This window comes from Marmota marmota, unplaced genomic scaffold (assembly GCF_001458135.2).
Source record: "Marmota marmota marmota unplaced genomic scaffold, marMar, whole genome shotgun sequence".
Lineage (NCBI taxonomy): Eukaryota > Metazoa > Chordata > Mammalia > Rodentia > Sciuridae > Marmota > Marmota marmota.
This window is the reverse complement of record NW_026000051.1, coordinates 9,587,549-9,612,967: the sequence shown is the minus strand read 5'-3', so window position 1 is coordinate 9,612,967 and position 25,419 is coordinate 9,587,549. Positions and strand designations below refer to the sequence as shown.

Below are 25,419 nucleotides of genomic sequence, written 5' to 3'. Positions count from 1 at the left end.
TCATTGCCCCGGGGCTATTCCCCAGCTGACAGATAGCACAGAGACAAGTAAGCCACTCCAGCCCACCTGGGCTCAAGTCGGTCGGGTTCTTATGCCAGTAGTCAATTCTCCCCAGTGTCCTGCTCGCCCAGCCTCCCTCCAGGGAGTCACCCCATGTACAGCACTCTGCCAGACAGCCTCTGCCTGAAGCCTACTAGTGATGGGACTCACCACCACCACCCCAGGCAGCGTTTTGTCTCTAGACTCTTCTGATCCTAAACCAGTGTGGGCTGAGCTGGCCTCCCAGGATGTTATTAATAATGATAAAGGCTACAGTTTGTTTCCATCCATGGTTTCATTTAATCCTTACTACCTGTCTGCTTCCCAGACAGGGAAACTGACGCCCGGTTTAGGAATAAGAGCGCAGAGCGGATAGTCCCACCTGTAGGGTGAGCTCTGCCCTCCCCGGAGGACATAACAGCTCCTTGGCGATCAGGCTCCCTGACTCCTCTCCCAGTGTAGCCCCTTCCCCACACACTTCAGGAACACCTTGCCCGCCAGCTCTGATCTCCTCCAGATGTTTGGTGGGCATTCCTCATTCTGAGGACGGTGCGTGGGAGCAGACCTACTCCCTGCACAAACAGGAACGGGTGTGCACAAAGATGCCCAGGGTACCTGAGGACCCCGACTCCCACTGACCCGCTGCCAGGCCTGGTATGTGTGTAGCAGGGTCCCCGATGCCAGCTGATGGAAGCCCTGCTGCTGTCTCCTGGGGCCCCATCCCCTGCTGTGCTGTCGTTTAGTCGGTGTCCTAATTTTGCTTTGGCGCGTGCCTCTTTACTCCTGGCGCAGGCATTTTCTTCCCTTTACAGATGTAGAAGTGAGGTTGGGAAAATCAGGGTGGCGGGGCTCTGGTTTGTTCCTGCCCTGAATCAGTTGACAGGTAATTTTAGTTCTCCCTTTTATTCTCGGAAGGGCATCCATCTGGAGGATAAATCACAGGGTCATCCCAGGTAAAAATGAACCAATAAAACAATTCAATGAAGTCTTCTTCGAGCACCTTCCAGCTTGAACCCTCTGGGATTCAGGGCTTGGTGGTTTTTTTTTTGTTGTTGTTGTTGTTGTTTTTTTGAGATAGAGAATTTTTGATATTTATTTTTTAGTTTTTGGCGGACACAACATCTTTGTATGTGGTGCTGAGGATCGAACCCGGGGCCGCACGCATGCCAGGCGAGCGCGCTACCGCTTGAGCCACATCCCCAGCCCACAGGGCTTGTTTTAAATGCCTACTGGTCCCGTAGGATGCAGGGTACTTCCTGTGGCTGCTCAGAGGTGGTGCAGTCCCAGCCCTTGAGTGATTCTCCCTGACCTTATTTCTCCTTCTACCTGTGTCCCTGAAGCCAGGAGGGCTCGGCTGTGCCCGCTTCCTGCAGGACCCCCTCAGGCTCCCCTCACTCCTATGTGCTCACAGCCTCTCTAAATCGGTTCCCTGCCAAATCTGTTGCTCACCAAGTGAGGTAAACTCAAAGAAGTGGCTGCGTGGCCAGGGGTATTCAAAGTCTAAGAATTCACTAAAAATCCTGAGGTGGTTTTCTCCTAGATTTTTTTTCCCCCTCTATTAGATTTTCCTGGGTCTCTTGTCATAAATTGACTCAGCATAAAAAACATTTCAAGAATTAGTCTCTAACGAAGAAGTTGCAGGAACCCTAGCAGGAAGCTAAAATCAAACCAAAACAATCTCTCCAAACAAACAAATGAAATAAACAAGTCTTCATTTTCCTACCTGTTCTTAGCATGAGACAGCCTCAGCTTCAAATCCCAGGTTGCTGTGTGAACCTGGGTGAAATCATTTCATCCTCTCTGAGCCTCAGTTTACTCATCTATAAAATAGGGACAGTTCCTTACTCGTGGGGTGCCAGTGTAGCTCAGTGGTAGAGCATTTGCCTAGCATGAAATCCCAGTGCTGCAAAAAAACACAAAAAGTAGCAGGGCCTCAAGTGGTTCGCACTTATAGTCCCAGCTACTCAGGAGGCTGAGGCGGTACCATCCCTGGTGCCTAAGGGTCTCCACCTCCTCATGGGCCAGCATTTGAGAAGGCTCTGGCTGTTGACTAAGGGCATTTGGGCCAGTGACTTGAGCTTTCTGAGACGTGGTTTCTCTCATCTGTAAAATGAGCATAAGGATACCTCTCTTGGACCAGAGACGAGATGTGCCCATAAAGTGCTTGGGGCAGGGTCTGGTATTAGCAAGAGCCCAATAAATAATAGCTCCTCAATTCCTGATGATGATATTCCAGAACTCTCTGCCACACAGGCTCTGGCAGGCACAAGCTACTCTGTGTATCCAAGGAGTCCACTGTGTGCCCATGTCCTCAAATGGGACTTGGCAGTTCCAGAGCATTTTTTAATCCTCCTTCCTGCTGGGCCTCCACCACAGCTGGAGGACAGGGCCATGCTGCTTGGTGCCCTGCACAGCCAAGGAGCCTGGGACTTGCCCAAGGTGACTCAGTTGGGATTGGAGCTGGGTTTAGGTAGAGTCAAGGACTCCCTGACCTCGTCTTACCCCATAGAAAGTCTGCAAGCCCTTGATTCAGTCACAGGGACCTATGTGTTCATCTGTTTATTCACTCAAATATTTATTTAGCACCGATATTAGCATCCACCATGTGCCAGGCACTGTTGGGCTGTTGGGTTTACAATGACATGGCCTCTGTTTGCTGGAGCTCACTGTCCAGTGGGAAGCTGGGCCCTGCAGCCAAACATATGCTTCTAGACATGTTCTTCCACCCAGGGAGTGCCCTGTGACAACCAGGACGAAGGCCTCCTCACCACCACATCCAGTCACCCCCTTAATCTAAGCTCCATGGACTTCTGGATGACTCCGACAATCTCACATGCCACTATGCTGGGTTGTTCTCCTCCCGAGCATGTACCCAGCCTTCTGAGCTGCCCCATTTTACACGTGAGGCCCCAAGGGAGGGATGTGACTTATCCAAGTCCACTCAGCCTTGAAGTGAGGAGGCCGGGAGGGATTGGCACCTGGGAATCCAACATGGCTCTGCTGTAAAGTGTCTCTTAACCACAGCACAGGAAACCACTGAGACCAGGGAAGCAGCTGGGTGTTGCTGTCAATCATCTCCTTCCTGAGTTTCCTCATCTGTGCCCTAGAAAGCCTCAGAAACCTCTGTGAGAGATGGCCACCTCTCTGTCCTTTCTTCCTCACTGCTCATGATTGGTCATGGGATGCCCTGCCGGTAAGAGCACAGGGTGCCATGGGGAGAAGTATGCATGGGCTGGGGGTAAGCAAGGTGTAACATTCAGAAAGAACATCATCACTCAAGCAAAACATAAGACAGAAACAGCAAGAATACCTCAGAGGCACTCCACTCATGAGATGGCGCAGGGGCCCTTCTGCAGAGCCCCGTTCCAAAATAGATCCCACCTCATCACTTCTGCCCCCTGCAGGGATTGTACCCCCTGAAGGAGCCTGGAGCCCGGCAGGTACTGTCTGCCCCCTTGCTGGTTACCTCCTTCCTTGCTGAGCTTCTGCCTCTTGTTTCTGCAGAACTGAGGGCAGCCACGTGCACCCTTTGGTTCCTCTGCTTAGTGCTACAGACTGAGAAGCAACTTTGGGGTTTTCTTGTCTAGGTGTGGTTTCCTAGCACTCACAATGGAAAGCCCACAGGCTGCTCTGTCTGTGGGACCCAGGCCAATACCTTGGCTGACTGAACTGACATCAGCAAGTTGGGCTCAATGGGGAACATCCAACCTAGGTACTTTTTAGTGCTGTTCTCCAGATATTTCCAGTTCCCTACCTTCACAGGATTTCGTTTCCTGGCTGCCTTGTGGTTGGTTGGGTAGAGCCAAGCAGCTAGTCTGACCAAAAACATGGGAGTGGGCCTAAGCATTTAACTGCCTGTGCAAGACCTTCTAGGGCTCTCTTAGTGCCATGGAACTTATTCGAGAAGACAGGTATTCCATCAGCCTAGTTCCTTGAACAAAAAGTATAGCCTCAGCTGGCCCAAGATGTTCATATTAACTGAACACACACACACACACACACACACACACACACACACACACACATTGGGGCCTGAAGATGTAGGGGTTGTTTGTTACTGCAGCCTAACCTGCCTCATCCTGACTGATAACACTACCCATCTCAGAGAGTAAGAGTATGTCTAGATATTAGTGACTTTCTTTCCTGAACACTTTTCTTTTTAATAAGAATAATGTGTGATTAAGGAAAACAAGAGTGGAGAACATTGAGCTGAATTGTAAAGGAGTTACAAGGAAATTCAGCATGTTCTCTCTGGCCTCCCTTTCCTATGAAATAGGAAGGTCGGTTTTTTGATCAGAGCAGGAGGTGAAGAGCAGCAGCCATAAGCCCTGGGGCAGGACACTAACCAGGGATGGAAACACAGGTGCCATGCAGCACAGCAACCTACTAGGGTCACCATAGAACCAACCACATGGTCCCATTCACCAGCCCGGTGGATAGTGGCAGAGGTGGTAACTGAGGGATCCATCCACAGTTAGGGACTGACTGGTCATGTGAGAGTGCCAGAAAGGCAAGGGGGGGGGGGTGATGCCTAAAACCTGGGATGGGCATGTGATCTAGCCAGTTGTTCACAGGAGGGGTGGTGCTCACAGCGTTCCTGGGAGCAGATTCTATTATCTCCATTTGACCCAGAAGGAAATGCAGTCTCAAAGAGGTTCAACCCCTTACCCATGCTCAGAAGGCCAAGGGTCAGAGCCAGAGCTGCTCCCAGGCTGGCTGGCATAAGAGCTTAACCACTAATGTTCTCCATTGGGAGCAAGTTCAGTCTTTCTGAATTTCCTTGCTCTTTATTGGGCTTCTTTTCTGCACCCTTTACCTCATTCATTAATTACTACCACATATATGTCTTCTCTCCCATTCCAGCTTGTAAACTCCTTAGAAGCAGGGATCTGTATCTAATCATATTAATAATAATAACAATTGTAATAATAGCAGTAGGAGCAACAGCAAAAGCCGCTATTAATCGTGGGCTCACACACCAAGCCAGGTTCTAAGCACATTCCGCTCATTATTTCATTCCAGTCTCGCTAACTCTATGAGATCAGTACTGGAATCCTCCCCATTTTCAGATGAGGCCACAGCTCAGTTCAGCCAACCTGAGATTCAACCCCTAGTGTCAATAATAAGTACTGTTTAACATGACTCATTTCTGCGCTCATCCTATTTACTTCAAATTTACATGTAAAACTGGGCTGGGGATGTGGCTCAAGCGGTAGCGCGCTCGCCTGGCATGCGTGCGGCCCAGGTTCGATCCTCAGCACCACATACAAACAAAAATGTGTCCGCCGAAAACTAAAAAAAATAAATATTAAAAAATTCTCTCTCTTATCCATCCCGATGGAATCCAGAAGTCCTGGATGAGACAGAGCGGAAGAATCCTCTGTCATGTTTGCCCAAGGGCGAGGAGTGACTAATCACTACTGCAGGACATTCACACATCATAACCTTCTTTGAATTTCCGCAGTGTGACACATCTGTAACATTCATCATGATAATTAACAAGTTCTACTTTTTCTTTTAAAAAGCACTCTTCTTTTTTTAACACTTATTTTATTTATTTTTATGTGGTGCTGAGGATCAACCCCAGTGCCTCATATGTGTTAGGCAAGCACCACAACCCCAGCCCCACAAGTTTCACATTTTATCCCCAATAAAAAAATCAATTTTTAACCCCCAGTGTGCTAACTGGAAAAGCACCAGTTGTTGATCCAAAGACAGGGTACCAGGAGGGCTTGTAGCAGCCGCCTCTGGAGGTAACATGGGCATCCTGGAGGGCAGGTTTGCTGACCACCCCAAGGGGACCTGCTTTCTTGGCCTCTCACACTGAAGTGGGCCTCACATGCTATCCCATAATGTTTACTCTGAGGTGTTGGAAAGTAAATTGCAGGTATCAAAACAGGTATGCCAGGTCAAAAAACCATGCTCGCTGGGGTTCAGAAACCCCTGAGCCACAGACTGGCTTCTACGGGACACAGGCACAGAATAGGCCCTGACCACACCAGATAGCTGCCCTCCTTGTCGGATAGTTAATGCTGGGAGCTGGGCCCTCGACCCTTGAGCATCTGATGGGCTGCGTGACTTCCATGCTGCCCATATTTGGACCTTGGTTTTCGAATCCTCCAAATATGGGGTTATACTAATTCCAGTCAATAAACAATGACAAAGCACCTACTGTGTGCTTGGCACTGTGGGGAATACAAGGATGAGACAAACCCCTAAGCTCTCCTCCTAGGAAGCTTACACTCTAACAGGGAGCTAGGCCTGGAAATTATGAACTGTTACCCAGGACTGAAGGAAAGAAGAGTGGGTGAAGATAGAAGTTCCATGTTCCGGGGCCACAGAGGAAGAAGTAAGTCATCCCACATGGGGCTGTGCAGGTGGGTTTCAAAGAGGATGGCTTCAAGCGTTAAGGGCATCCTCAGGTTGAAGGACAAGCATCTGCAAATGTAGGTAGCTGAAATGGGGAGCAGCACACGAAGTCCAGGATGGACAGCAGAGGTAGGAGCTCCATCCTGGTCTCTCTCCACACCTACTGCCAGAAAGAAGAGTTCTGAGAAAGAAAGAGTTCCCAAAATAAGAGTTCTGAGAGTGATTCTGACATGCAGGTACTGAGTAATGACTGAATGAATGAAGAAATGAACTTGACCTCAGGCAAGTCTCCACCTCTCTTGAAGTGTCCAGCTCATCTTTAAATGAAGGCACTGGACTAGCCTGGTTCCAAAGAACCTGAAGTCCTCCAGAGACCATGGAGAAGAGACAGGGTCTCAGGGAGTAGACCACCCAACCCCCCATCCCTTCTTCACACTATCCCTCTGTTCATCTGTCTGCTACCATTCATCTGCCTCCGTGGGCTGGCTTGTTTGAGTAAGAGTTCCTTGGCTTAAAACAAAACAAAACAAAAAAACCTTTAAAAACCACTGAGTTGGATGAGCCCCAAGAATCATCCAGGAGAAATGGAAAGAACTTCTTGAAGGCAGCAACCTGCATTGTTACATATTTCTCAAACAAGTGTGTACTGTTAGGCTATTTACCAGAAGCAACTTATTTATCACCACCATTTAAAATCTTTTGCTGAAGTCTAAAAGTCGATGAGTGGAGAGAAAAACTGTGACCTAGCAATGCAGTGCAATATTATGCAACCTTTCATCTATGATGTTTTTTTAAGAATAGTGAATCAAGTGAAAATTTGAGTGAGAAAGTCATGTATTAATCTGTACCAGATCTCAACCATGGAACTGATACACCAAAACTGCTGGACAGATATGGCAGCACCTCAAAAAATCAAACATGGAAATACCAGATGATTCAATAACCCTTTCTAGTTATAGCACCACCCGCCCCCCCACATTGAAAGCAGGGGCTCAAAATTGATAATTGAATATCCATGTTTAAGCAGCATTACTGTCAAGAGCCCAAAAGGTCAAGCCAGCTCAGCTATCCAGATGGATAAATGGATAAATATGGTGCAGTATGCACACACAATGGCACGTTTTATTCAGCCTCTGAAGGAATGAAATTCTGACACATGCCACAAGATAGGTGCAGTTGTTAGGCTAAGAGAGATAAGCCAGAAACAAAAGGAAAAATAGCGTATGATTCAACCCATGTGATGTACCAAGTCAAATTCATAGTCAGAAAGTAGAATGGTGGTTACCAGTGGCTGGGGACACAGAGAATAGGAAACTATTGCTTCATTGGTACAGTTTCTGCTTGGGATGATGGAAAACAGCAGCGATGGTTATACAACATTGTGAATATACTTGATGCTACTGAATTGTCCACTCAGAAAGGGTTAAAGTGGTAAACTGTATTCTGTATGTATTCCAAGAATGCACTCCTGCTTGGATATGAATGTGAGCTTCACTTTCTGTATTTAACGAATTCAAGGGGTCAGGTTCAGGGACACCAACTATACTCCAAGCTGCTCAGTCCAAATAAGGCTCATCGTTCTCATCTATATTTAAATAAATTTGAAATAAAAACAGAACCAAAATAAATCCTGTAATAAGCCTCCCCAGAAGCTGTCTGGCTTGGAAATATTCAACCACAAACTGAAGAGAAAAGGAGAAGTGCAGAAATTGGGCAGTGGAGAGTGTTTTTTCGGGACGTCAACTCACTGCAGCTGGGAAAGTGACTTTGTCAGGGAATTTCTGTCCTTTCTGCTTGACAAAAGGTTCCTGTGTAGGGCAAAATCCAGAATCCAGGAGAGGCCCACCGCTCTTACTCATTGCAAATCCATTTCCTCCAACACTCCCCACTCCAGATAAATGTTGAACAAATATTTAAAGAATATTGGTTTGAAAGGCAGCCAGCATCTCTGCCTGTCGGGGTGCCCTAGGTCTCCGCCACAGGGGTCCACCTTTCCTGGTTCCTGGGCCTTCTACTCAGGGTAGAGCCTAGGCAGACAGAGCAGAATCAGCCTCCAGGAAGGGTTTGGGGGGCTGAAACACACCCCCTGAGTCGCTCTGCCCCACCTGACTAGGTGACAGTGTCCTTAGGTGGTGTCCCTCAGAGCTCTGGGGTTGCTACTCCTTCCAGTGTGCAGAAGAGTTTTTGGGGTGAGGAGTCTGTCATGCATGTAATTCAAGTTCCTTTGAAATACACATCTTAAAGAGGCCGCTAGGAGGAGAGGAAGTTGCCAAGTAGCCAGCTGGGGGAGGGGCAGGTTAGGGGATTACAGTAAGACAAGGGGGTAGAGGCAAGACTCCCCAGACCCAGCCCAGGAGCGGCGCCCTGCAGCACCCTGCCCTGCCCCAGCGTCTGCACAACTGGACACAAACACCCCCACCAAGGCTGTGCAAGACCAACCAGGCTCCAATCCCCAGATGAAGACAAGGACATTACTAAGGTTTCCATTCAAGGTCACGGTTAGGAGACAGCCAGTTTGAGGGTTTTCTAAAATTCCCTTGGCCTGAGGGAGGAGCAAGGTCCTGCCACCAGCTCCTTGTTGTGCTCATTACCTCCTGCCTCTTTCCTTAAAAATAAATTTAAAAGGGAGGCAGTCTTCAGCTTCCTCACCCGTGATGAGCTGGGGCTGATGGACTGGCCCTCCTCACCACTCAGGTGCTAGGTGGGCCACTATTTGGACACGCATGATTACCTGATTGATTTTTTGATTTATATTTGCCCCCCACTGGACACAGTCCTCCTTAGTCAGCAGCCACGAGTGCTCCGTGGCATTTGTTAATGCTCACTGGAAGTGTGTTCTTCTCTGGGCTGTGCCAGCAGCCAGCTCTGGAATCTGCAGGAAGTCCCTTCCCCACCCGGCTCAGATTCTCCTCGAAGGCACATGGACTGGGGAACCTCCGAGTTTTCTGCCAGCTCCCACATTCATGGCTTTATCATCTCAAAATTTAACCAAAATAAGTAAAAAAAAAAAAAAGAGAGAGAGAGAGAGAGAGAAAACTCGTGATTCCGGCACACGTGTGAATTAAGTCAGGTTCTCACATTCTTCGAGGCTCAGTTTCCCCATCTACAAAATGAAGGTTTAGGCCGAGTCTTCTAGGCCTTTTCCACCTCTGACCACTGTGATTCCGGTAAGGAAGTTCCGCCCTCCCCCACCCTCCTAGCCCTTCACCTAAAACTCCACTTAGGTCCCTATGCACAAACAGGAAATATGCCCCAGCAGCGGATGGAGCAGCTCTCACTCTGTCACATGCACCAGCTGAAAGGGAAATAAAGAGGTTCTGAGCTTTCCAGCTAAAGCCAGACTCCAGGTCCCAGGACCTCTCCCAGCCTGTGTGGAGGATCCTGTGAACCTTGGGCTGGGCCTCCCTCGCCATGGCCACCCTGTTAGCACACAAGAGGCTTCTCAGCATGTAATGGGCAGATTAGCAGCTGGGGTGCTACCCAGCCCCCAAAGCAGATGGGACAGGACTTCTGGGCTCCAGTCTGGTTTTCTCTGGGCTGGGCTGGGCTTCCCTCACTCCCTGCCACCTGAGAGGTTTTCTTTCTGCAGGTGGCATGGTACCATGCTACTGCATGCATCTTAATCCCAAATCTCTTGTCCTGTGTGACCCTAGGACATTTCGGAATCTCTCAGGGCCTCTGTTTCCTTATTTCCAAAACTAGAACAATAACAATCCTCACCATCGTGGTTCTTGAATGGAAGGTGGGCCTCCTAAACAGTGTCTGCGGAGTGAAAAACGCTCCCCCCACCTCCCATAGGCAGGATCTATCATTTATTTTAACTGGTTCCTGGATCACTTCTCCTTCCCCATTTGTCCATCTGTAAAAAGGGCAAGCAGAGCTCCAACAGCCCTGTTAGCTCTGCAGACCACAGCCCCTCCCCCCTCAGAGAAGGTAAACATGGGCTCAGGTGGATCCCAGCATGCAGAAGGAAACTGTAGGCCGAGGCAGGAAATCCTATAATGCTGCTTCAAAGCAGATGGCTTTGGGGACTGGCTGTTGCCCTGGTTGCCTGAGAGGCTCCAGCTGCACCCAGACTCAGAGATACCAGGAGAGTTCCTGGCCCAAGCCCAGTCCATCCCACAGAACACAGAAATTGGAGGTGGCAGAAGATGCTGGCTCTGGGTTGGTCTCTACTCCTACTCCTTCCCTGAACCTCATGGGTGCACAAGAAGGCTGGACTCCTTCATCTCAGCTTCCAGAAGAATGGCAAAGGGTGTGGTGCCTCTGTCTGGTGGGCTGCTGTCTCTCATTTCTGGGGCATAGAAGGGGTGGGTGGGGCCGCGTCCTTCTGCTCCTAGTGAGGAGCGCCTGGAAGCCTGCCTGTGCCTCCCTGTTCTCACCTGCCAAGTACAGAGACTCAAATAGAGATGTCCCCTGACTGTGATGGTTTGACTTAACAATTTTTTGACTTTATGGTGATACAAAAGTGATATGCATAGAAACTGTAAGTTGAATTTTGACCATTCCTCAGGGTAGTGGTCCGTGGTAAGATACCCTGCTGTGATGCTGGGCAGACACAGCACTGCGATCACAAGGGTAAACAACTGGCACTCATAGTGGCCTGTGCTGCTGTGCTAGGATGTTCAGCAGGTAGGGTATATGAAATGCATTTTCAATTTGTGATTTTTTTTTTACTTAAAATGGGTTTATCTGGATGTAACCCCATTGTAAGTTGAGGAGCTTCTGTTTTGGCTTTGCCAGTGGCTGGGAGAGTGAAAGCCAGAGGCAGCTGGTGTCTCCCAGGATGGTGGCTCTCAAAGTGTGGACCCTGGACAGAGAGGCTGTTTGTTCCTCCATGAGGAGGCACAGAAACCGAGTCACTCATTTTTACTGTATTTTATCAAAATCCCAGTCCCCAGAGTATTGGAAATAAAGGAAGAACTGTGCTAAGATGGAAAGCAGACACCCTGCCTCCTACAGCTGCCCATTTGGCTCCACTGGGCTCTGTGCTCAAGATGGACCTGTGGGTCCCTAACTCACTGGACCCTCTCACCCCGGCAGACTGAACTCCTTGATCCTGGAACAGCTTATCCAGGGGCAAAGGCCATGGGCCTCACAGTATCCACTTAGAAACAGGGACTTTGTCATCTTAAGAGGGCTGGCCCCCTCTCAGCAAAGCCCAAGAATGCTGGGCTGGGCCAATCATGATGCCCAAAGGAAGCCATTTTGAAATCAGTGTTAAATAACTGCCCTCAGAGGAGAGGACAAAACAGATGCTCTAAGAACCAGCACCCTGGCTCCCACCCTTGAAAGTGCTCAGTTGAGGATGTGTGTTGGGCTAGGCTATGTGGAGAGATGTCTCCATCAGGACAGAGACTTTTACAGCTAAAGGCAATCTTAGGAGTCTCCATTCTAACCCAAAAGATGCCCATTCAGAGAAGCAGGGTGTGAACAAACCCTTGCAGTCTCCTTGGCCTGTCTCCATTCATTCAAACAACCCATGTTTTTTGAGGGCCTATTACACGCCGGCCAGTGCTGTAGTACTGTAAGCACTGGGGATTCTGCAGTGAACCCAACAGGCAGGCAGACATTCCAAACAGGCAAACTGACTGGTAAATGTGCCAGTCAGTTTTCCATCTCTATGACAAATACCTGAGATAATCAACTCATAAGGAGAAAAGGTTTATTTGGGCTCACAGTTTTAGTCTGTGACTGGTTGGCCCAGCTGCTTTGGGGGCCTGTGGCCAAGCAGCAAATCAAATCAGGAAGTGCCTGGCAGAGTAAAGCCACTCAACTAACTCATGGCTGGGAAGCAAAGGAAAGGAAGAGAACGGGACTGGGGTCCCATTATCCCCTTCAAGGGTATGAACCCAATAACCTGAAGGTCTCCCACCAGGCCCCACCTCTCACGGTGTCTACTACCTCCCAACAGCACCACCCTGGGGACCACGCCCTTAACATGTGGGCCTCTGGGGAAACTAAGGCTCCAAACTGCAGCAGTAAACAAATAAATACAGGAAACAATTGCAGGCGTCAAAGATGGTTATAAAGCTGGGCAGGTGATGTAGCTTGGTGGAGGAGTGCTTGCCCAGCATGCATGAGGCCCTGGGTCCCATCCCCCCACCGCAAAACAAAAGGTTACAGGAAATAAAAGATGTTGACATGACTCAGGATGTGAGGAGGCCCTGTGTTCAGGGATGGCCTCTTTGTGCTGGCTCCTCTGTAGGACCACTGACGCCAGTAGTGTGACAAAGCAGATTCACAATGGCTTGCAGGAGCCACATGTTAAAGCTGTTGTTTTTTAATTCACACACAATCATTTATACACATTCATGATGTGCAGTGTGATTTTCTTTTCAACTCACATATACAACATTTAGTGATCCGATTATTAGAATTTTCAGGAAGTTGGCAAGCCAGTTGTTAAACACAGCCAATACCAAAAACTTCAGTTAGATACATTTAAATGAGTTACACTAAGAACAAAGAAAATAAGAACTCTTCACTTCCTAATCATCTTATTACATTGTACCCTATGGAGGTTACTTATCTATTATATCCAGGCAGAGTGGAAGATACCAAACCACAGGGCAGGGCTGCACACCTTCTCTCAGCTCCTCCAGCAGCAAGTGAGAAAGGGCTGGGGTGGACATATTTACACCATGGAAACTGGCCTGGCCTTTGTGTCTTGAAGAGTTGGCCATCAAACATCTGCAGGCACCACACCGCCCCCCAGTCCTCTGTGTCTGAGGGAGGCTGCATTTCCCAGTGGGCAGCAGGGGGTACTCTCCTGGGGACAAGGTGGGTGCCCCCTCTCTCTTTAGGCCTCTGCACTGAGGAAGCAGGTCTGGGATGCTAAGCAGATCGTCTGCCCTGCAAGACAATGGACCTCTGCAACTTCAGGGATCAAAAATGTGTAAGAGGTGACTTCCTGTTATTTGTTTCTTTATTTTTGACAAACCAAATCCTGTTTTTATGAATCCTGGGGAGATGAAGATTTAGAGGAGCCTTGCTGAGAATCTCCTTGTAAGAAACGCCTATGGCCGCTCCTGAATTCCTCTAGGTTTTCATACATTGGATTTCTTTCCTTTGAGGACACGGCTATGGTCATAATAGTTGAATGAGGTCACTCAGCTGTTCTACAGCCAATAATGACAACAGCAGCTGCTACTTCATAGCGACATATGGCTCTAAAATCAATCCAACCCATTTCACACATGAGAACGCTGAGGTTCAGAAGTTCAGTGAATTGAGTAAGGTCAGGCTGCCCCTCTGTAAGTTCCCCTCAGGGCTCTGTGCCCCGCTCTTAGACCTGTCGAATTCTGAAGCACTATGAAGTCCCCATCTCTGGTGGCACTGATGGACTTGGTGGCTGCCCAACTGGTGTCAGGAACCTCCCCATCCACTACCAGGGAAAAACAAGATGGAGCCTCCCCTGTTCATCCATCTGCACCTGGAATGCAGGAGCAGGACCTACGCCTTGACCAGTCAGCGGCTCCGCATCCCAAGGAGGTGGCAGGGAAATGGAGACACGTTGTGTACAGCAGCCCTGGGGGCCGCTCCTCCACAGACCCTGCGGTGTGTATTGCCCAGCCTTTGTCGGTTCTGCTGGCCTGGTTTTCCAGGGAGCTGTGAAGGAAATCTTTCCCAGGGTGCCTCTTCTGTCTCTGGGAGCTACAGGCTCCTTCTGTTGCTTACAACCACAATGTCTGACAGCTCCACCTTCTCAGGAGCTACTAAATATTCTCAGTCCCAGTCACTGAGCCCTTCCCATGTGGAATTTACATGATGGCCACAGAATGAATTCCATTCAATTTGCATTAGAAATATCATTTCTCCCTTCCTTTACATGGCTCTGGCTGACATACAAGAACCGAGTTTGTTACACAAGATATCGATCTATAGACGGCCATCAGCAAACCCAAACCCTACTCCCGTTCTCAAGGACCCAAGTCCACCTTAAAAGGAACCCTGTCCCTCATTTTGGAAGAGTCCTGGCTTCCCCTCAGATGCCAGGGACAGCTGGCCTGCCACTTGAGGACTCGGGATGTCCCTGAGGCAGGAGGAAGGCAGGCAGCTGCTCTTCCCACATTGCCAACCCCGGCGTCACCACTCTGGGCAGCTGTTTGTCATCCTGGACTTGCTTCTTCCTCTATGTTCCTCTGTGCCCTCCAGTCACCGGGGCCCTCCCTCTGGGTTCTGGAGAACCAGAGGGACACCAGGATGGTTGGTTCTCACTGCCTCTTCCTTTGCCTGAAACACAATTCCCTCTGCACCCCCAATGTAAAGGTGATGTCCTCAGGGAAACCTGCTCTGGCCACCCCCCACAGAGGATCAGGCCCCTGTGACAGCATTCTTCACCTCTCTCTATACAATTATGTCTTCACCACTGTCTCCCAAGCTGAATTCCAGCCTCCATACGGGCAGGGATTGTGTATCTCATTCACCACTACATCTCACTTCTTGCCCAGCACTTCGTAGGTGCTCAGTAAATCCTGGGTGACTATTAAGTGAAGGAAAGGATGGAAGGCAGCTCAGTGGATGTTGAACAAGCACAAGTCCCCAGAACAGGTGCATCTCCTAAAGCCTTAGCTCCTGGTGCCCAAACTCCCAAGAGGAAGCTGAAAACTTGGGGTCCCTCTGGGGATAACAGCTGCTTCTTCCTTGTAGGTTTGGGTTTAAGCATCCATTTCCTGTGGGTTTGGACTTCCTTTTCGGGCCTTTTTTCCAACTGCAGAGAGAAGTTTGCTGGGTCTGTGCTTTGTGCCGTCTGGCTGACAGGGACACCACTGAGTGGCTACGACCACCTCACCTTCAGCCCAGAGCATCTCATCCCTAGGGAGAGCCCCACCCAGGGTGGTTAAAGCAAGACTCCCAAGGATGGGAGCACCCAGGCTGAGATGGGTAAAAACTGGTCTCAGAGTCGGGCCTCTTACCCCAGCCTCTTCCACCTAGAGCTTTCTCTCTGGCTGACTTCTGTCTGAGCAGCACCAACCAGGAACCCTCTTCTGTGCCCCAGTGAAGGTCACTACAGCTGCCCCCAGCATCCCTCTACCTTCTGGGAGCCACCAAGGGCTCCAGCCACACTAGAGGCAAATCTGGCTTTCAGGCCTCAGTTCTACCTGTGTGGGGGGCGGGGGGAGGTGGGTGCTGGGGATCGACCCAGGGCCCTCCACCACTGAGCTACGTCTCAAGCCCTTTTTCTTTCTTATTTTGACACAGGGTCTTGCTAAGTTCCCCAGGCTGGCCCTGAACTTGTGATCTTCCAGCCTCCACCTGTCCAAGTCTCTGGGATTAGAGGCACGTGTCACCTAGCCAGGCTTCTACCATTAATTCTTTGAGAGTCTTTGTCCAAGGCCTTAAAACTTGAAGCCTCAGTTTACTCATGTGTAAAATCAGGAAATAATGTCAGCTCTTCCAACCTCACAGGGCTTTTTTTGTGAGGCCCAGGTGAGATAAGTATGTGGTCTCTCACTTCTCAAATTGTCAAGCGGTGTAGAGAACTGTCATTATAATGATTCTGAAGTTAATTTTCTGTTTTCCCCACAGTCTTACTGTCATCCAACTAAGTTGACCTCTTCTGGGTCCTTCTTTCCACCCACCCTCTCTATACCACTCAGCTCTCTTGGCCACATTTCCCAGAAGCCCTCTCTCTGAGCTGGGCCTTGCTCCAAGTGGCAGTTCCATATCTTTTCCTGTCATTCACATCTGCCAACCACACACAGCTTCGTAAAAGAGCCACAGGAAGCACGTGCCTCCCACCCAGGTCCCTTGTGAATGCTGCTGAGGGGTTCCCCCGGGGCACAAAACTGTGAGGGTGAGGCACTGGCTCTCCACTCCCTGCTACCCATGCCTCTGCTTTATGAGACTCTGTTTGGCAATAAAAGTTAACATAAAGGTTGCTAAAGCCCTAGTCCAGGAAACTCCCATGGCCTGTCTGGACTGCATGTCCCTGGGTTCTGAGGCCTCTGCATTGCGTTAGGACAAGCTGAGCAGATCAGCTCTTTGGCTGGAGATTAACACAATATAGTTTAACTTCCTCTTTTTTTTTTTTTTTTCTTTCTTAACTGGAAGGATTTTCAGAAATAGTTCTGGGTTAAACATACTGACCTTTTGCCTGCAACCCATGAACTAAATCTACATAGCCCTTTGGCTTCCGAAGGGAACTCCACCGGCCTCCCTTTCAGGAGTGATGCTCCCATCAGCAGACTCAGGGCACAGGCAGAGGGGTGACACACCTTGCCCCACGTCTGACAGTCATTAAAGATGCAGCTCAGGCGGCAGGTCCCCCAGGCCATACCTGACCACCAGAGTGTGTCAGGTACAGAGCTCTGTGGTCATGTGAGTAGTGTACTCTTTGAAGGGAAGAAAGAATGACATGTGGCAAAACTGTAGCTGGGGCTGTATGTGGCAGGATGCCCAGGTGCTGGGGCATGGGGGGCAGGGGGAGGAGGGGATGCTTCATTCATGGGGTGGGCGCAGGCGCAGGATGAAGGCATTGGCCTCCCAGAGAACGCGCTGATGAAGCTAGGTCTTCAAAGTGGGAATCTGTAGGTGGATTTGTGGAGGGTGCAGCGAGAGCGCTTTAAGCAGGAGCCGCAGCATGGAGGCAAGGCTGCAGGCGTAAGCCAGGAGAGGGTTCCAGGAACGGCAGTAATTCCTGAGGCCAGAGAAGATGTTCTGAGGAGCGGGGAAACGAGGCCAGAAGTTCAGAGTGTAACTCGTGCAGGATCCTGGATGTCATGCAAAGGAATATGTGCTTTATCCTGAAGGCAGAGGGAGCCTTGGAAAGAGCAAAACACCCAGTGAACTGGTGCCTGGCAGGAAGACTTTGATGCAGTGTTGAAGTGTACTGGGAGAGACGGGCAGGAGCAACGGCCACCCTGGCTGAAGGGGGTGCATCTGAACTAAGTGGGAGCAGCGGGGCTGGACTTCGGAGGACCCTTTGGGGAGCTGGTAGAGACGAGCCACTACACCAGGCCAGAGATTTGGTGGTGGGGGTTGGGCGCTGTAGTTGGAATAAATTTCCTCCCAAGGCCCTTGTGAAAGCCTTGATCCCCAGCTTCTGGCACTGCTGGGAGTGGCAGAAGCTCTAGGAGGTGAAGCCTGCAGAAGTTAGGTCATTGGGGGTGTGCCTTTGGAGGGCATATTGGGACCCTGATTCTTTCTTTTCCTCTCTCCCTTTGCTTCTCAGCTGTTGTGAAGTGAACAGGCTTCCTCTGTCATGTGCTCCTGCCATGATGTACTCTGCCTCCACAGGTCCAAAGCTTCAGGTCCAAAACCACAGGACCAAGTGACCATGGACTGAAACCTCTGAAACTGTGAGCCTAAACAAACCTTTCCTCTTTTTAGGTTGATCCTCTCAGTTATTTTGTCACAGTAATGGAAAGTAATGGGAGATGACACCTAGACAGAGAGATTCTATTCCCAAAGATATAGAGACTTGAGAGGACATTTTGAGCAATTGTCTCAGACAGTAGGCTGTGTGAAGGGGATGAAGTTGGAGAGCAAGAGTTAGGTGGACACCTGTATCATTGAGTTTTAATAGTAAACTCTTATGGGTGGTTTTGCTTTGGGGGGTTTTAATCACTTATGATCAGCCATTCTGAAAGCATTAAATTGAAAGTTCCAGAAATAAGCAAGTCATAAGTTTTCAACTGTGTACTACTGAAATGTGCATGCTAGTACAAGAAGAAATCTACCGCCATCCCACTTTGTCCATCCCAGGATGTGAAGCATCCTTCATCCAGTATCTCCCCCACTGTATATATGTCTGACTTTAGTTACTAAGTAGCTAGAGGAAAAAACACAGTGTCCATAGGGTTTGGTACTATCCAAGATTTCAGGCATCCACTGGGGGTCTTGGACTCTATCCCCCACAGATTAGGGATCACTAGTCTATTAGCAAACACTTGGTCAATTGGATCATTGTTTCCAAATATTCATTCCCTGCCAATAGGCAAAGTATACATCTCTATCGAGTTGACTTTGGATCTGGTTATATGACTGACCATGACCAGTAGAAAGTGGGAAATGGCAGAATGGAAGCTTTAAGAGGTATCATATCATCTCTTTCTTATTCCAGCTTTCACCATAAAACAGTATATACCAGACAGAAGCATCTCCCTCAGCTTGGGCTCCAGAATGAGAGGCCACTTGGAGCAGATTTTTTATCTCTCCGGCACCTAGAGCAAAGCCACAAAACCATGCCCTACAACTGTACTGCAGCTAATGCCTTGTGTGAATAATAAACAAACAGCTCAGAAGCTAAGCTTGGGGTTGTTTGTTATGCAGCATGATCGCATCAAAAGCTAAATGATACACGCTTATGCATGAATGTAAATCCACACGTGCCATGACAAGGAGTTGTGGGCTGTGGGGAATCAACAAAGAATGTTCTCATTGGTGAGTCTTTGCATCTTACGCACAACCAGTTTCACAGAAGGAGACAATCCATTCTACTTCAAAGTCATCTCTCCCCATTGCCTCCTGCTCCTCCTAGCACCTGGTTTTATCCACCAGCCCTTCCCTCTCCTGGACTGAATCCTTCCCCTGAACCTATTCTTCACCAGTCTTTTCCATTTTAAAAATCCTTTCCTTTACCCTGTCTCCCTACAGCTCCCTACAGTTAAGTCTCTCTCCTGACCTTCTCAAATAAACTTCTTAAAAGAATTGACTGCACTGTCTCCATATCTTACCTTCTCACCTATCAGCCATCTAGCTTACTAGTGCTTCACCAAACCAGAACTGCTCCTAATCTCCTTATTGCCCAATCCAACTTCCAGGCTTTACTTGCCTAGACTGCTTTCCATCATTTGGCATGGAACTCAGTTCATTATCATCCCCCACCTTAATTGCTCAGCTTCTGAGCATGCATCAGTGACCCATGATAGAAAGCCACCGTGAGATAATGAATTCTTTCCTGGTCTTGTTGAGTTTACAGAGCCTTGCAACATACAAGAAGAAATACTCCAGGGGCAGTTAAACATGGATTGGGAGCCCAACATGTGAGGTGAGATGAATGCTGCAGAAGTCACATCTAAAACTATGAGCATTCCTCAACTTGCCCAGTTTGTAGAATATGTAAAGTACCAAGTCTGTAAATCCCCACTGATACACAGAGACCTCGCCGGAGCCCAGAAATCCCTATTCCTGTGGTCACCGTGCAACCACCACTTGGTTCCTTCTCTGCTAAATCATGGTGCACAGTGGCTCTCACACCACCATCTCATATTTCACCCCTGCTCATTCTGTCTTCTCCAAAAATTAAAATTTGATTAGAAAAACAGAAAGTAAAAATCACCAACCAGTTCATCAAAATAGCTAAAATCAAAAAGACCATCAACACCAAATACTGTCGAGAAAAACATTCCTAGTTGTCACATATTGCAGGTGTCCCAGCAACTCCACTCCCAGACTTGCACAAGAATGATCACATAATAGCGTCAAACTGGAAATAAGCAAGATATTCATTAGCAGAAGAGACAAACTGAGGTATATCCACACCTTGGAATACGATTCAGCATTAACAAAGTGCAGTTTGTTTCACATACAAAACATCACACCCAGTGATGTGATGTGAGACCTGAAAGAGTACATTCCAACAACAGGCAAAATTAATCAGTAAGAAAATCAGAAAATGAGGGCCTCACAGGGTAGAAGAAAAATTAACTGGAAATAGGAATTTTCTAGACTGACGCAGGTAAATATTTATGTCTCATTTGGGGTGGCTACACAGATGGAAACAACTTCAAAACTCATGGAACAAAACTCTTCAGATTGGTGGATTTTAGCATATGTAAATTACACTTTAGTTAAAAATTTAAAAATAAGCAACTATAAACAATCACCAAAATAAAAAGAAAGCACAGGGCAGAAAACATTCATATTCAAACAAAATACTATTTCTGCTATAAATGCACCTGTATAAATGCCTAGTTAATACATTTCCCCGTTCAGCCATTGTCCCCCACCCCTACCCTGATCTGGATGACATCTGTCCCTTAGCCATTTTATAGTCATCCTGAGAAATGCTGAAATGGAAGAACTCAAGCCTTAGAGCCAGGCGGAAATGTATTCAAATCCCATCTGCGATTTAATAGCTAAGGGGCCGCTAGTGGGTTACTCGCTCTCTGTTGAATCTTCATCTCCTTCACTATAAACCGGGTTAGTGGTGCCTAGCACACCCTGTTAGGCTGGGAAACCTGTGAGACCAACCCATATTTTAAAGTCCCACTAAAGGCCTGGAAGTACAGAGATTGCGAGTCATTTCTTCTCTCAGAAGGTTAGGAAGGCAGCCGAGGAGCCCTGGAGTTTAAATATAGGTGAGCTGGTGCCAAGAGCTGGGGGAAGCGGCTGCCAGAATCACCAAGGCCAGGGAAGGCCACTGCTGGCCTAGGACTCCAGAGACAGGTTTCCCAGCAAGGTTCAACCACTGGAAGCCCTTCCCCTAATTGCTTTGCAGACCTTTGACCTCAGACCCTTGATCTCATAAAATGACCAGAGAAGAAGGTATAAGGACACCTTCCCAAACACCCTCTGGAACTCACCAAAACAAAGAAGAGATAAAGGTGGACCTAAACTGGTTTTGTCAGAAATGAGAATGGGGGTGGGGTGGGGCAGAGCCCTGCCTTCTAGGTTCCCCTCCCCCACGCTGATGCTAGGCCTTCTGGGGCACAATTTGAAATCTCCTGGAGCAGGAAATCCCTAGGGAGTCTTTCAGCTCTGCCTTATTCAGCCATTGAACATCTGTTACCTGTAACAGAGATAACTTAGACCTGCATCCTGCCCCATCTGGTAAGAGAGGCAAGATACTTCCCCCCAGAAGGTAGAAAAAGTGCTTAGTGTAGCCAGAAAAGCAGAGAAGTTAATCACGTCCTTTACCTCAGTCCCATTCAGGTCCTGGCCTCTGGCAATACACTTTGCATTTGCTTCCTGGGAACAAGGTCTCCAGCATAATCTATTTCTCAGTGGAGGAACCTGTGGGTCTGCCTGGGAAATCGTCTGCCTGCAAAAGCAGCAAGGCCAGGCCTCCACCCAGCATCTCCTGCCTCCTGAGACACACCTATTCCCAGGTACAATGAAGGAGGCAGCCAGGCCTGCTCAGGAGCCAGAAGGAGTGGGCGCAAACAGCAAGCAAAGCCACAAAGCCTGGGTCTCAGTTCCTTCCTGGGGGGAGGAGCAGCACTGACACCCTCTGCCCCGCCCCCACCCGCCAGAGGGAAAATCGGGGAATCTCAAGTTGCTCTGCTTTCTCTCTCTGCGCGCTAACATTTTCCCCCCTTTACTGTTTCTTGGATGCTTTTCAAGAGTTTGTGCAATCATTCTGTTTAGCTGTTTTCCTGCCATTTCCAAACGCGGGGTGGTGTCCTTCTTGAGTGGGAAAGAGGTAGTTTGAAAAGTTGAAGGGACCCTTTGCCTCCCTTCACCCCCACCCCCTGCAGCAAGCACTTTGGCTGCCCAAGTTATAGTGTCCGAAACTTTCCGCAGGCTGGGTTTGGGTTTGGCCCTTGGCTCTGAGAAACCCTGCTCTCCGGGTTGAGGCACCGCTCATTTTACGCCCACCCCAGCTCCACTTTCCCAGAGGTACCCCCTTCCCATCGTGTCTCGGGCAAGAACCAGTCTCTGTCCTGCCAGGACAGACACCTCCTGCCTTTCAGGACTTCATGGGAGGGTCATAACCTGTGCTCCCCGCGAGCTCCCTCTCGTGCCATCCCTACACTACGAACGCCAGGAGGGGCAGACCTGGGTCCGCAGTCTTGCAGGCGGTAATCTCCAAGGCTGGACAGAGGCAGAGACAGGCACAGTCTGGCGACAGACCGGATCAGATCTGGGCACCAGAGCAAACCACCAGAACAAAAGCTAGGGCCAGAGGCAGGGCAGGCACCGGGCAGGGCTGGAGCAGCGNGGGCGCGCGAGGGCGAGGGCGTGTGTGTCGCCTGCTGGGGAGGGGGTGGTGTTTGTTTCATTTTCACTCAGGCAGAAAAAAGCCTGAAACCAGCAAAAAAGAAAATAAAGTCCCCGGTGAGGGTTGCTGAACCTCTTCTGCCTTTGCAGGCCCGCACGTGGTGATGATGGTGGCGGCCGAGAAGGGACCGGGCGGAGTGCGAGGGGGGCCGTTGAGGGGTGATCATCGGAGGGTGGGGTGGGATCTGTCACCCTGTACTGCGGGGAGGGGCTCGGGGGCCCTGGAGCACAGCCAAATGCTGGGGAAACTAACAGCCTGGGAGGTCGGGTCCACCGTGTGCTTCCCAGGGAAGGAAAAGGGCAGATAAAGACAGCAACAGGCTGGGAGGGCTGCTCTGGTGCCTCTGCTGGGGATGGGGTGGGGAGTCCCCCGAGTCCTGAGCTCCGGAAGTGAGCGGCTGGTCATCGGGCACTTAGCGCAGGGCCTGCCTCTGTTCATCCACAGACTCCATGGTCTTTGAGCCCAGAGTTCCTCAAACAGCCTCAGGGATTCTCTTCTAGAATTATTTAGAAGACAAGCAAAGGAATTTCTACTTCAGAGTTTGTGTTTCGTGGTTCACTTCCAGTGAATTGATGGAGGCACTTCAGGCTGCCTTCATTTAACTTGTCCCATACTGCTAAGGACAGTGGCCACCCTTGAGCTCATATAGATTTACTTTACTGGTAGAAAACTCAAATTTTTCTTTGCAAGGATTATTTGCCATTGAACATCATTTTCATAGGCTAAGAAATTAGCTTCTTAAATAATTGAATGTGTTGGAACTGTAACTTGACCCAGTGTGAATGGCACAGAGCATGGGATGACATATAATGTCAGTTGTCTCAGGAACAGAGGCCTGGTTGAGAGACAGGACACACAGAGCCAGGACAGGACAGGTGATGTCACGGAACTTCAGAGAATGGAGTTTCCTGGTGGGCCCACAGAGTACAGTGGTGGGAGAATCTAACCACCAGCCCCACATAGCCTCTCAGGAATGAGGAGCTCACGCTGCCAGCACAATGGGCCCTTTGCTAGAGGATAAATTGCGCCATTATTGTCTTTTGTGAACATACTTGCAATAGTTCATTAGCAGTGAGTGCCACAGTAAACACAGTGAGTGACGTGAGGCTAAGTGCATTATTTCCCACTTTCCATTACTGCATTTGAGAGAGCATTGTTCAAATTGCTGAACCCATCTAATTGGATTATAAACATAAAAAAAAAATAAGAGTATGAGAGTAGCTCAAATGATAGTCCATTGTAATCAAAATCAAAAGAAGACACAGAAAATATGACAGCTCCCCAAATCACTCTACTCCTGTTAAAGCCAATGTCAGAAGCTTACTTGGTCTCTTAATATGGTGATGATTTGAATTTTTTAAATTGGCTTGTGGTTCTGTTTGTATTTGCTTTGAAGACTTGTGTTGGTTTTATGTTGGTTGATAGAACCATGAGCATAAGAAAGTCAAGTTTAATTTTAGATTTATATCTACTTTAGTAAAAATTAAAAATAATGTGAGTCAATACTGGTCAGTTTTTGTTGTTGTTGTTGTTTGTTTTCATTTTTTGAGAGGAACCATATAGTTCTCAAAGTCAAACTAGCAATTCTACTGACCAAATGTCTGATCTGGAAAATACCACAAAGATTATCCGTGTTGGGTTTGGGGTCAGGAGCTCTGGCTTGAAGGTCTTTGATGAGTCACTCTGCCTCTCCAAGACTCCTTCGCCTCATATGAAAATTTGGAGTAAGATGTCTAGTTTGTGGGAGAAATTAAATAAAAATGAGATGGTTTCAAGGAACAGACTTTGTAGCCTCCCAGCATCACACAGCTGAGAGCCTGAGACATTCCTGGAGGAGAAGAGTGGGCCAGGCAAAGGCTTTGGTAGCCCTGACCACTTAATAGACATGGCTCTAGGACCTTTACATCAAGACTGGTTTACTCCCTGGCCCAAGCTATAAGGTGGACACTAATCACATCACATCCCCTTTCCCAGGGGAAAAAGGAGAGACACAGGAAGTTTTTACTTTGCCATCTCTAGGCATGGCAAACACCCTAGGGCCCGAAGACTGTCCTCTCACTTCCTTTATTTATTTATTTATTTATTTATTTATTTATTTTTTGAGAGAGAGAGAGAATTTTTTAATATTTTTATTTTTCAGTTTTTGGTGGACACAACATCTTTATTTTATTTGTATGTGGTGCTGAGGATGGAACCCAGGGCCCCAGCGCATGCCAGGCGAGCGGGCTACCACTTGAGCCACATCCCCAGCCCCCTTTATTCTTTCAACAGATATTTAGTGGTTCCCTGTATCTGTCAGCATGGAGGTCACAGGGCCATAGCTCAGGAGGAACTTGCAGCCTCCCAAGAGGCAGATAGCAAACCAGGAACCACCCAACTCATTGAGTCAGGACAGTGACGCCTGGGGCTCAGAGGGGGATCCAGGCTACAGAGATCTCTCCAGAAACAGATAACTGAGACCTGAGGAGGGAGTTGGCCAGAGGGACATGGGGGACAATTAACCCCAGCAGAATGGTGTGTGGAAGTCTCAGGCTGGGAAGAAAATGATTTATGAGTTTTCTGGGAAGTTTCAACATTACAAAGATGGAATTTCTCCTCAAGCCACTGAAAACACAAACCAAAGCCCAGTCGAATTTTTGTGAAGTTTGATGAGCTGCTCCTCAAATTCATATCAAAGGTAAAGGCCCCGAGTTAAATAAGACAGAGAGGGGAAGGAGGGCAGTTAGTTGCTTGACCAGTTATCAAGATGCACCATGCAGCTGTAACGGTTTAGGCAGCACACCCAAGGGGAGGATGTTCCAAGGCACCCAGAGGATGCCTCACTTAATTTTTTGACTTTACAGTGGTGCAAAAGTACGTCTGTACAATCTTTCTGTTTTTCGCTTTCAGTGTAATTCAGGAAATTACAGAGGTATGTAATACTTTATGATAAAATAGGCTGTTGCATGATTTTGCCCAGCTACTGGCTAATGTAAGTGCTCTGAGCACATTTAGGGTACGCTAGGCTAAGTTCTTGTGCTTCACAAACAAAGTGTATTAAATGCATTTTCAACCTACATGGG

The 25,419-nt window shown here is 48.6% G+C and overlaps 1 protein-coding gene across 9 annotated transcripts in view; it reads right to left on the bottom strand.

Annotated features, from left to right (window-relative positions):
* Positions 1 to 22,262, bottom strand: part of Ggta1 (glycoprotein alpha-galactosyltransferase 1 (inactive)) — a 64,080-nt gene extending 41,818 nt beyond the window's left edge. For 2 of the 9 annotated variants that reach the window (XM_048813166.1, XM_048813168.1), the window contains exon 1: positions 21,274 to 21,922. The gene's annotated coding sequence lies outside the window, so the exon portion shown is untranslated. Of the gene's footprint in view, positions 1 to 21,273; positions 21,968 to 22,134 lie in introns of those variants that run through there. The other 7 variants (XM_048813154.1, XM_048813161.1, XM_048813158.1 and 4 more) reach the window with 7 other exon arrangements.
* Between the last annotated feature and the right edge of the window lie 3,157 nt (positions 22,263 to 25,419).